General features: G+C 31.7%; 1 long non-coding RNA gene across 1 annotated transcript; it reads right to left on the bottom strand.

The window, feature by feature from the left end:
* Positions 1–311: 311 nt before the first annotated feature.
* LOC127720267 (uncharacterized) lies at positions 312–6276 on the bottom strand. The gene is made up of 3 exons (XR_007990684.1): positions 6101–6276; positions 1508–1613; positions 312–966 (listed from the first exon to the last, which is right to left on the bottom strand). It is a non-coding gene; the product is annotated as an uncharacterized LOC127720267 (long non-coding RNA).
* Positions 6277–12082: the final 5806 nt, after the last annotated feature.

Raw genomic sequence — 12082 nt, 5'->3', positions numbered from 1 at the left:
TTTGAGGAAATTCTATTTCCTCTGAGGAAATACTTTTCCTGTGAGGAAATTTGCGGCTTCAAATTTTCCTTTGAGGAAATACTTTTTCCTGTGAGGAAATTTTGTCAACAGCAATTTCCTGTGAGGAAATTTTTGACAAACAATTTTCCTTGAGGGAAAATTCAAGACCACAAATTTCCTCTAAGGAAAACATTGTTCTCCAAATTTCCTCTATGGAAATTTTTGTTATTCAATTTTCCTCTATGAAAATTTCATAACAGTAAAAACAGTATGAATATAATTTTTCCTGAGACTGAATAATTGATACAAAAGATAATTAAAACTTTAATAAAATGTTCACTGATGAGTAACATGACATACAAAAACAATAGGCTAGCTATTTGAGACAATACAATAAAAAGCAAAACGCTATGAATATCATACTATTTGTGATGTTATTAATATTGTGCTCATATTTGCAGATTAAATAAAATAACCACTTTTCATGTTAATTTAACTTTTCTTCTGTTTAAGCTGCTGCGTACAATTATTCAATCCCCTACATAACAGTTCAGTGCATAAATAATTCCATCCACCAGACATCTTCTTTCAATTGGTAGAGAATACATTTTTGCAATTTGTTCTTCAAACATCTTCCTCTGTATATTTGATGTGACAGAGCTATGTACATGAATGGATAAAGCAGGTGTTTATTTCGACAACAAAATACTATTTTTCTACATTTCTCCATAATCCTTCAGTGAATATGTAGGTTGTTGCAATTACACAATTGTGTTCTTGTGCATCTATGATTGTACTCCATTTTGTTTACAACCATTTTGTAGAAATTTCCTATTTTCTTTTTCCAGGTAAGCACACATTTCATTTCACATTAATCCAATTATCACACAATGTAGAAAAGTATTAACCTTAAGTTTCCTCTTCTGTATTGACCTGTTGATGATCATGAAAACCAAGAAGTCTCACCTATAAATACACAAAATAAAAAATTGAGAAAAAAAAACAGCAATATGAAATAAGCTTATTTTATCATGTTTAATATGAACATTTTGAGAAACTTAAATTTGATATTCTTACTTATCATGGTTATGAGTTCTGTTATTTCAGTGCTTTGTGTCCACGACTTAATATCAGTCGTTTTAGTGCCTTACAGTGATAATGAGTTGAGCCACTTTCAACAGATTTTACAGTTTGTTCATATGTTGTGCTATTTGAACCACTGTCCTAGATTATGGTTAGGTGGAGTGCTCACAGACATGATTTTTTTATTGTTATTGGCTTTGAACTAATTTGGATTGTTTGATTTTTTCATGTTGGGGTCTTTATTGGCTGACTTATAAGGTATGGGTTTTCTCATTATTGAAGGCCGTCATTGGTCTTTTATTGCTTGCATCCACTTCATTGAACTCTGGTGGATAGATAACTCATTTACCATACCACATCTATTTATTTTTATAAAAGTCATCATTCAAGGGCAATCACTTTTATTATATAGAAGTGGTCTTACCATTTAGGCCTTGTTGTCTTCTGTTTATCTTGTTTTGTCGATCATTTCTACTGTACAGTTGTAATTGTTTATATTTTTCTTTATCTTCTATATTTCTTGCCCTAAACTTAAAAAAGGTAAAAACTATAATTTAATGACTATAACTATTATTATACATCAGTATGTGTTTTTCTATATACCATGATATAAAAAAGGAATGAAATATTTGTGCTATTTCATTTCACCAACTATTTGCCAGTCAACAGTTTCAAAGACATAACCATGGTCAATAGTTTAACAAACAAACATTCCCATACTTTTTCATGGTGTTCATACTAATTTTTCAATGGGCAACAATGACGTGATTAACTATTCTTCTATGATTTGTGTGCTTGACAACATTAAACTCTGAAATATTGTTAATGGTATAATCTGTATGTGTCTGTCGTCAAAATTTCAAATTAATATATTACTTACAGAAGCAATTAAAACAAGAGGCTCACAAAATGAATGTGGTCTAAGAACTTAAAAATTTCTAATTTACCTATTCAAACCATATCATTATTATTTGCTTTATATATAAATCAGAAATACACAATTTAAAATGGAAAATTTTAAAGAAAACAAAAGGAAAAAAAGGAAAAAAATACCCTCCCCAAATTTTTTGAACCCTCTTATGATTCATCACCCCCAAACTCAATCCCAGCCTTCCCTATGTGGTATGGTACCTTACAGTACAATTTCAGAGAGATCCATACACTTGAACACAAGTTATTGTCTGGAAATTAGAAAAATGCTTGTTTTTTTGGCCCCTTTTTGGCCCTAAATTCCTAAACATTTAGGGCAATTACCCCCAAACTCAATCCCAGCTCTCCTTGGTGATATGGAACCTTGTAGTACAATTTCATAAAGATCCATACACTTACACACAAGTTATTGTCCTAAAACTAGAAAAATGCTTGTTTTTTGCCCCTTTTTTGCCCCTAATTCCTAAAATTTTGGGGCAATTACCCCCAAAATCAATCCCAGCCTTCCCTTCGTGGTATGGTACCTTGCAGTACAATTTCAGAGAGATCCATACACTTGAACACAAGTTATTGTCTGGAAACTAGAAAAAAGCTTATTTTTGGCCCCTTATTCCTAAACATTTTGGGCAATTACATGGTGTACCCCCAAAATCAATTCCAGCTTACCCTTGGTGATATGGAACCTTGTAGTACAATTTCAGAAAGATCCATACACTTACACACAAGTTATTGTCATGAAACTAGAAAAATGCTTGTTTTTTGCCCCTTTTTTTGCCCCTAATTCCTAAAATTTTGAGGCAATAGACTATTTTCATATTACCGACTTTTGACTCTGGATTATATAATTTGTCGACTGGTTACCTTGGACATCATGGTACCAAGTCAGGTAAGAGCAAGCTAAAGAAGTAAAACCAAGCGTTCAATTGGTACAATTTTGGGGGAAAATTACCTGCTTAACACTTTTTTTTCACTACAAAACATCGGAAAACAATAAACTTTCCCTTCAAATTACACCGATTATATGTTTGATTTTACTTATTTTGGTTGCTCGTACTTGACCGAGTACTATGATGTCCAAGGTAACCAGTCGACAAATTATATAATCCGGAGTCAAAAGTCGGTAATATGAAAATAGTCTATTACCCCCAAAATAAATCCCAGCATTCCCTTTGTGATATGGAACCTTGTGGTACAATGTCAGAGAGATCCATACACTAACACACAAGTTATGTCTGGAAGTTACAAAACTGCTTATTTTTGGCCCCTAATTCCTTAACTGTTGGTACCATAACCCCCAAAATCAATCCTAACCTTCCTTTTGTGATATTGAACCTTAAGGTAAAATTTCACAGCGATCCATTAACTTAAACTAAAGTTAGAGTGCGAAAACCAATGTGTCTTTTGACGACGACGACGATGCCAACGTCATACCAATATTTTGACTGCAAAATTTTTTTTCGGTCGTATAAAAACTGCAAAGTTTCCTTAAAATTACCAATCTAGTGATAGCAACCCAACAATGGATTGTTAGATTCATCTGAAAATTTAATGGCTGATAGAACTTGACATAATGAACAATTTTACCTCACATAAGATTTGCTCTAAATGCTTTAGTGTTTGAGATATAAGCCAAAAACTGCATTTTACCCCTATGTTCTATTTTTAGACATGGCAGCCATGTTTATTGGTGAAACAGAAAATAAAACACAAGCTTTATTCTAAATACCCTACGGATCATTCAGCCTAAGTTTGGTTGGAATTGGTTCAGTAGTTTCAGAGGAGAAGATTTTTTAAAGTTAGAAAACATGATAAACAAATTGTGTAAAATTGTCGTTAAAGTGCAATAACTCCTTAAGGTGCCCATTGACAATTTTGGTTATAGAAACTTTTGTAGATCTTACTTTGCTGAACATTTTTGCTGTTTACAGTTTCTCTTTATCATTAATAATATTCAAGATAAAAACCAAAAACTGGAAATTACCAATTTAGTGACAGCAACCCAACAATCATGACAATGGGTTATTAGATTGATCAGAAAATTTCAGGGCTAATAGAACTTTGAACACCTAATGAACAATTTACTCTGTGTCAGATTTGCTCTAAATGCTTTGGGTTTTGAGATAAAAGCCAAAAAATGCATTTACACCTATGTTCTTATTTAGCCATGACAACCATGTTTTTTGATGAAACAAAAAAAAAACACAAACTTTATTGTAGATACCCTAAAGATCATTCAGCTTAAGTTTGGTAGGAATTGGTTCAGTAGAGGAGAAGATGTATGAAATAGTTTACACCCGACGGACGCCAACGGTTCACAACAGACAACGACAGACGACGATGGACGCCAAGTGATGGCAAAATCTCACTGTTCCTTCGGAACGATGAGCTTAAAAAGCAAATTTAAAAAATTGCGCTGGCTCTATCCAAAAAAGATTTTAACAGTGTAGTGTAGTACTTTTGGGACAGGACATATTAACATAATAGAAAAATCTACTTGCTATAACTCAAAATTTGGACAATTTTATGTTTAAAGGGTCTATAATTTAGTTTGACAACTTCAGACATACTAATATTTGAACTTTTCAAACTATACCAAATCACTACTTAAGGATGTTCGCTACTCTGTTTCAAATTAACAAGCTTTTTAAAAGACTGTTATAAATTGAAAGTATATGAATAAAGGAACTAAAAAAACAGAAAAAATGAAGGGTCCGTGTGCTTGTTTTTAAGATATAAGCCATTAAAAATTTGGCGGGAAGTGATTCTCTCTAGATTTTTCATACACTTAACACTGGCACCTTTTTCTTTCAAAAGCTATGGAAAAATAACAAGGATTTTATAAGATTTTCAAATATGGCTTTTTAAACTACGTAATAAAAATATGAAAAGAAAAGTAGGGGTTTGCGGCCAAAATTTTTTAATGGCACTGCATGGATAAGACCAGAGGATTCCGAATATCTGGTAAAAATTCAAAATCAAGTGGAGCGAACATCCTTAACCTAAAAAAAATTGACACATTTTTTTCTAATGTAATTTCATCCGTAATTTTTAAAGCAATAAATTTGGAAGGAGTATGAAATAATTTGCAAGTTATACACTATCCACACTAGACCCCTAATAGAGTAGAAATACTAATTTTAATCAAACTTGGCATGAACTAAGATTAGGGAATTATAAGACAGTTTACCTAGTTTCATGGCAATAGCATATATACATTAAAGACTAGAAGTTCATTCTCATGTTTGAACTTTGGGTGTTAATTTTTTGCCGTTTAAAGTTTAACTATCAAGATTTGGGCCTACATAATTTGCAAAAAATTGCTTTTTAAATGTCTTTATAACTATTTATATATAATGTGTATGTCACATGCATGACATGTATGTACATGATGTATTTTAATGTAAAGCAGCTGAATACTCATTTGCTGTCTCAGATTTATTTCAATTCTTCGAAAGTCGAATTTATATGAGCCTATGTCTGAAAATAGAGATTTCAAATTAAGGAGGGGGGGGAGGCTAATATAAAAATTCCTCATGTATATTTAAAAAGTTATTTGTATTTCAAAAGGAAAGAAAGTGACTTATCTGCTTATAGCATACCACATGAGTAGAACAAGGTCCCATTGGCCACGCAAGACTGAATAACATTTAAGGTCAATATATAGGCAGTAACACATTTTTACATGTTTATGAAAAGGCATACACATAAGCTAGAGGAAATAAAAATGTGTTTCTTTTTGGTAATTTGTAGGCTAAGCTAGGTGACATCATACAAGAAGTATGAGTGATTCTCAAACTAAAATAAAATAATTCCCCCCCCCCCCCCTCTTTGTAAAAAATGAAAATCAATGGATGATAACTGTGTACTTGGACTAACAATTAAGATTTCACATGCTGAAATGTATCGTCAGCCCAATCTCAATCAATGAAATAAATTATTGTTTGTTTTTTTTTAAAGTCATATGGAAGTAGTCCAAATAATTATGACGCATTGCAAGGCTTTTTTTTTCTTTCTGGCGCCGTAGAAAGGAGAGATGAGTTGACATAACATGTATGTTATCATGCAAAATCAACAGTAATGAGTATACCTATGATTGTCATCGTCACTGCAAATGGATCATTAATACTAGGGGGAATGGAACCAATAAATTGATCGGATCCGATATGAAGTTCCAAGTAACGGAGAACCTCTAACTTTGAGGTAATATTATTAGTGTCGGTGGTCTCACAAATGAATCAGGGTGAATTGCAGGTACATTAATGATAATTAATTAGCAGAGAATAGACAATTATCAACTTGTTATTCATTATCTCGCAGTTATTTACGGTTAATTAGCTGTATATATATCCCAAAACAGGTGCTCGGAGCTAGTACTACTACTGGGGCCTGTTTATCGAAGCAGTCTTAGGATTAGGACGTGTCCTAAGACCAACTTAGGACATATCTTAGTCCTAAGGGGTTTATCAAACATGTCGTAACTTAGGAAAATCCTAGGAATTGTCCTAACTTTAGGATACCAATTTACATATGGCAAAATCAAAGGTACTTTATTTAAATCATTTGCACCACGTGACTTTGTCCCTTTTGATCAAATTACTTCCCTTAACTTAAGATTGAAAATATAATTTATTATAGATTTGCGGATAATCCAGTCCTTTTCCGTCATGTATCTAAAACTAATGTATCTTTAAAAACTTCCTTTGGCGGATATTTACAAAAATGCTGTGTAATTCTAAGGGAAAATGCTTAAAATTTGACTTTTTACGAAATGGGAAGGTTGAAATCATCATGTTTTTAAAAGAATTTGGCCGAAAACTTAAGAAAGCAGGTAAGTTAAAAGTTATTTAACTTTAAAATTCAACCTACAAGGTGTTTCCCTATATGCGAACAAATCATGAACAATATCTTCTTGCATGTGTATTTCTGTTTTGAATCTTGCTATTTTACGATTTTACGTCATTTTATTTGATCTTATATAGCAATTACACAATGGTTACGCTTCCGATTTTTAAACTATAAAGGCCGAAAGATTTCAGAGTAGACAATGTCCATTTGTACACGGACAGAAGCCTAAAAACATGCACAATTCACCTATATGCGAACAAATTGTTCATTCGACATAGGTATTTGCATATTGGCATTTTTATTAAAAGGGCTTATATAATCCTATTGTAATGGCTGCCGTCATGATAAGGCAAAATGGCCGCTATGCAAATTAGCAAATTGCCCCAAATTTTGCCATATGAGGTGTCTTAAGTTGGTCTTAGGATGGTCCTAACTTTAGGATATATTTAGGACGGTTATTTTATAAACAATTATGGCCTGTATTGGTTGCATTTACTTTAGGGAACTACCATTTGATTTTTATGACGGGGTGGGGGCGGGTGGGGTGTGGGAGGGGCTAGGTTGAAAAATGTTGTTCTGCTTTTTTTGTTGTTGTAATCTCTGTCCTTCCTTTTTATTTTTCACTCTATTCGGTCCTGCCTTTTTTTCTTTAGTTTATCCTGGATTTTTTTTCATACGTGTAAATTTGTCATCCTGCCTTTTTTTTTTGCAAAGTTCCTCATCCTGCATTTTTTTTTACTCCCAAACTCCTGTCCTGCCTTTATTTTATTAGTTTATCCCGACTTTTTTTTTACATAAATTGTCATCTTGCTTTTTTTTTTGCAAAGTTGCTCATCCTGCCTTTTTTTTACTCCAAACTCCTGACCTGCCTTTTTTTCAAATTTCGTCCTAGTAACCCCCCCCCCCCCTAACATAAATGGTAGTTCCCGTGATGCATATTAAATCCCTATCCCTCTTTTCAGCACCATTTATTGCAACATTTGACAATTTACCAAAAAGCAAAGTGTTACTCTTGTCCACGTCGTCCAGGAGAGTCTGTAGTTTTACATCGGTAGAATTCGAATTTCGTCTCTTATATTCACACGTATCATTGCATGTTATTTGCAGTAGTAAAATAGTTGAAGTACTCAGTATTTATATGAAAGATGCACGAGATTTGCCACTGAACTTTTAAGTATTAAACCGTGACACTTCGAATTCAGCTCACTCAAAGCATATAATGATTTTACCGATTATATATTTTATTTTAACTATTTACAATTCGTTTGTTTTAATTCTTATATAAAACGTAGTTACATTTTTTGTCTTATGTTTTGTTTTATGAGTTTAAATGTACAATTATAATATAAAAAGTATTTTTTATCACCTTTAATTTAAAACTAATATTTATTTTCTAATTATTCATCTTTTTTAAAATTATAGTTATTGGTTAAATTTGATACAATATTTTCATTTTTTATTTTCTTTTACGCTAATACTTAGGACAGCGGTTAGGACATCCTAGCTAAGATAATCCTAAGATAGCTTCGATGTTCATGCTGAGACATGTCGTAAGTCGGTCCTAACTATATCCTAATTTCTGTCCTAAGAAATTCTTATGACCGATCTTAGGACAGTTTCGATAAACAGGCCCCAGGTCTATGACTTTTTTAAAAGTAACAATTATATTTATATTCACAATCAGTGGCGGATCGAAAGGGGATGGGATCCGGGGTTTTGACTCCCCTTTTTGTGAACGATCAATGCATTTAATGGAGACATATATTTGGACCCCCTTTATATCCTGGCTGGAATCGCCCCTGATATTACATGTAAATCAAGTCCCGGGTTACTGTTAGCATAATAGCATAACAGTAATCACAAAGAGTGTGGTAATTTTAAAAAAGACGAGAATTTATAAATATACAATTCTTGAAGAGGGGAGAGTGCACTTCACGATGATCGAAAAAAGGGCCTTGCACGTTATTTTCATCATCTTGTCTGAAACAGTCTGAATAATGAGCTTCAAGGCGAAGCGCGAAAACAATAAGTCATGTGAAATACTATTGACAAACACGTTGTACGGACAAACCCTTAAATCCCTCAATGTTATGTCAAATGAATTATAGCGAGGAAAGGTAAATTTAATTTAATATCAAAACTAAATATTTGTTATATTTCGCTCCTGATTTCTCAAGAAATCATAGAATCAATAAATGTATAAATTTTAATTATGCATGTCTGTGTGAGATCCATTTCATGAGACCAAGGATTTCTATAAAATCCTTGATGGGACCCTTTATATATACAGTTTTCTATTTTCCCCGGAAAATTTAAAAAAAAATATAATCTTTTGGGAAATAATCCGATTTTGTTGAATTATTTCCCTTCATAATTATGATAAATCCTTTTAGTTCTTCAATTTTAAATTAAAATAAATATTTCATTTTGATCTAACGACAAACTTTTAAAATTGTAGTGGCATGATCAGTCAACTGATTAGTTGCATGGCTGATTACCAGTAATTTTCCATATGACAGTGGCGTGTACCCTTGGGGTGTGTATAACTTATTTTGAATACCTTAATTTTCTGGTGAACATCCTGTCCACGTGTAATACTTAGTATATATTGCAACAGATGACATTAAACAAATTTTCTTTGTAACATCGGTGTCCATTTCATGTTCAACCACTCAAAATTTTCACAAAAAAGATAATATAATAAAATCATTAAAAAAAAAGATTTAAAAAAACTATAGCAAATAAACTTCGCAATGAGTAAACGGGGATTTGTGTTTTAAAGGGCTTATTTCCAGTGGATATATTTCATACTAGATAACTAGACCTGAGATAACTTTTTTTGTAATATATATTTTATTATTTTCATATCATTCTCAAATCTCGGTCATCTTAAATAAAGATGTACAAACAATAATTTTGTTATAACTCATAAATATATGGTTAATCATAATTGTTACAAATTATAAAATGGTAAGTCAATGCCCGATGTGCCGCCGTCTGTTGCAAAACTACGATTTAATCGTTTAAATGAAAGACGTGCACTGCCTTCATCGGAACAGAGAAAAGTCCACCTAGTGTACATTAAAGAGTATCCGTTTGTTATGCTGAAAAAAAAAGAGATCATCATAAACTATTTAGCAGACCTTCTCGTGTAAAAAAAACCAAACTTTTAACTGAATTAAACAAAAAATTATCAAACAAAACTCATTAGAACACTCATAGTAACATTTTGTTTAGACCTGAGATAACTTATAGTAAGATAGTAAGATTATTTATATGTCTCTGCTATAATGTACAAAATTTTGAACAGCTTCAATTATATGGCCTTATCATTGGTAATATATCATATTTGTATCAGTTATTGCTGAACGTGTAACCAAATTCAAATGAAGAAATAGGCTCGAAACCGCATTTTTTAAAGATATTTTTTTCAATCCCAAAATAGATAATAGATATGCAGATTAAAGTCCAGATGAGAAGATTAACTTTCTTTTCTACCGAAGTAAATATATTAACAAGGATTTAGGATATCAATAAATTATTAAATTCATCAATTTATTAAATTTGAACATGTGAACCAAACAACGAAAAAAAAACGGGAAATTGGCTATACCTTTTTGGTATTAGCCATGCAGCCATGTATGTACCAGCCATTTTAACTTATTGTTTTCTTAACCTTTAAAGAATACATTTTAAAATGAACTACCTTATTTATAGTAGTTCAAGAAAAAAATATATATATTTATTGTTTTCTGTTTGGTATTAAATTAATATTAAGATCCATTTTCCGACCGTATCACGGGCAGTCTCAATTACAAGACCTACATGTACCTATCATATATTATTCGGTACGTCAGACACACCCGACATTAATCAACCAAAAACTCAATATTTTACAATAGGGAATGAATATCTCCCACGTTCACTTGTCCCTTGAAGGATCAATATTGAATTCCTTCCATCGCCCCCCCCCCTTTTTTTATAAGATTACATTATGACGTATGTTTTTTTTTTAATTTTACGAAAGACCAACAAATCGTTTTTTATCACCAAATTTGTCTTTGCTGAGATTAACACTAAAAAAGTATAACAAAACGTAACGATTGAAAACTCACAGTTCAGTTTTTAAGATATTTTTTTCTTTGGAAACTAACAGACTAATTTTCAAATTTTTTTTCTTGAACCATTATTTATTAAAACGAATTAATTTTGTAAACAAAAGTTATTCTTAAATATTGAATTAATTATGATCAATGATTGTAAAGAAAAAAATCCATCATAGTAGTTTGTTAATTTACTGGCTCCATGGTGTTAAACATGTCACCTTTCTTTTACAAATAACTGATTAAAAATATGAAGCCTTTACTGTAAAATAAATCATTATAATAAAATAAATTCATCCAGATTTTTCTCTCATAACCTTTCAACAGTTATTGTAAACTAATTTATTCGAACTATAATAGTCCTATGACTTGCTGTCCGTTAACCAATATTTATACTTTATAAAGTGTTTTCATATTCATTGATCATTAACTTCATGTTTTGCGAATACTTATAAGGGGGTAATTATTATAGCCAGTAATAGCTTACAATTTATCTAAAGAAAACGAGAAGCTATATTCAAATTCTGAGATATAAATCTAGTTCTTTAAAAAAAAAATCTCAACAACAAAATTCTACACTTTCATTTATCTGGGTCTTTTTGTCTCCGCTTCGAAGCCGCCATCCCGATTACCAAACATATCTATTCGTTTGGCAATATACAATCATGTAAGCAATATACAACAGGCAGTAGATCTGAATTTGTAAATTGTTATTTTGGATTTTACCTGATTAGGACGTGTCTCGTTGAATTTTCTAATAAACTTACACACACATAATCTGACTTTTAATCTTGATGTTAGTGAGATCTATAAGAACATAGAGCTACTGTATAGGCCTAGTTGCATGCAAGTCTTTACAAATTATATATTTTGGTATGCTATAGTTTGTTTTTATAGACTATTTGTCATTTGGTCGGGTTTTTTTTTTGGTTTTTTTTTTTAGTTTTTGACATGGCGTTGACTCGAGTTTGATATATTAAGCATCTTTTGTGCTGTATTTTAACAATTATTTACAAGCATGCTGCATGTTTACACATTCATCACTATACCGCATCTAAATATAGCTTTATTGTAAAAAAAAAATAAGGAGATGTAGTATGATTGGTGATGAGACAACTATC

Source organism: Mytilus californianus, unplaced genomic scaffold (assembly GCF_021869535.1).
Source record: "Mytilus californianus isolate M0D057914Y unplaced genomic scaffold, xbMytCali1.0.p SCAF_11, whole genome shotgun sequence".
In the NCBI taxonomy this organism is placed as follows: Eukaryota; Metazoa; Mollusca; class Bivalvia; order Mytilida; family Mytilidae; genus Mytilus; species Mytilus californianus.
Note: the sequence above shows the minus strand (reverse complement) of the source record. Positions and strands in the feature narration are given on the sequence as shown.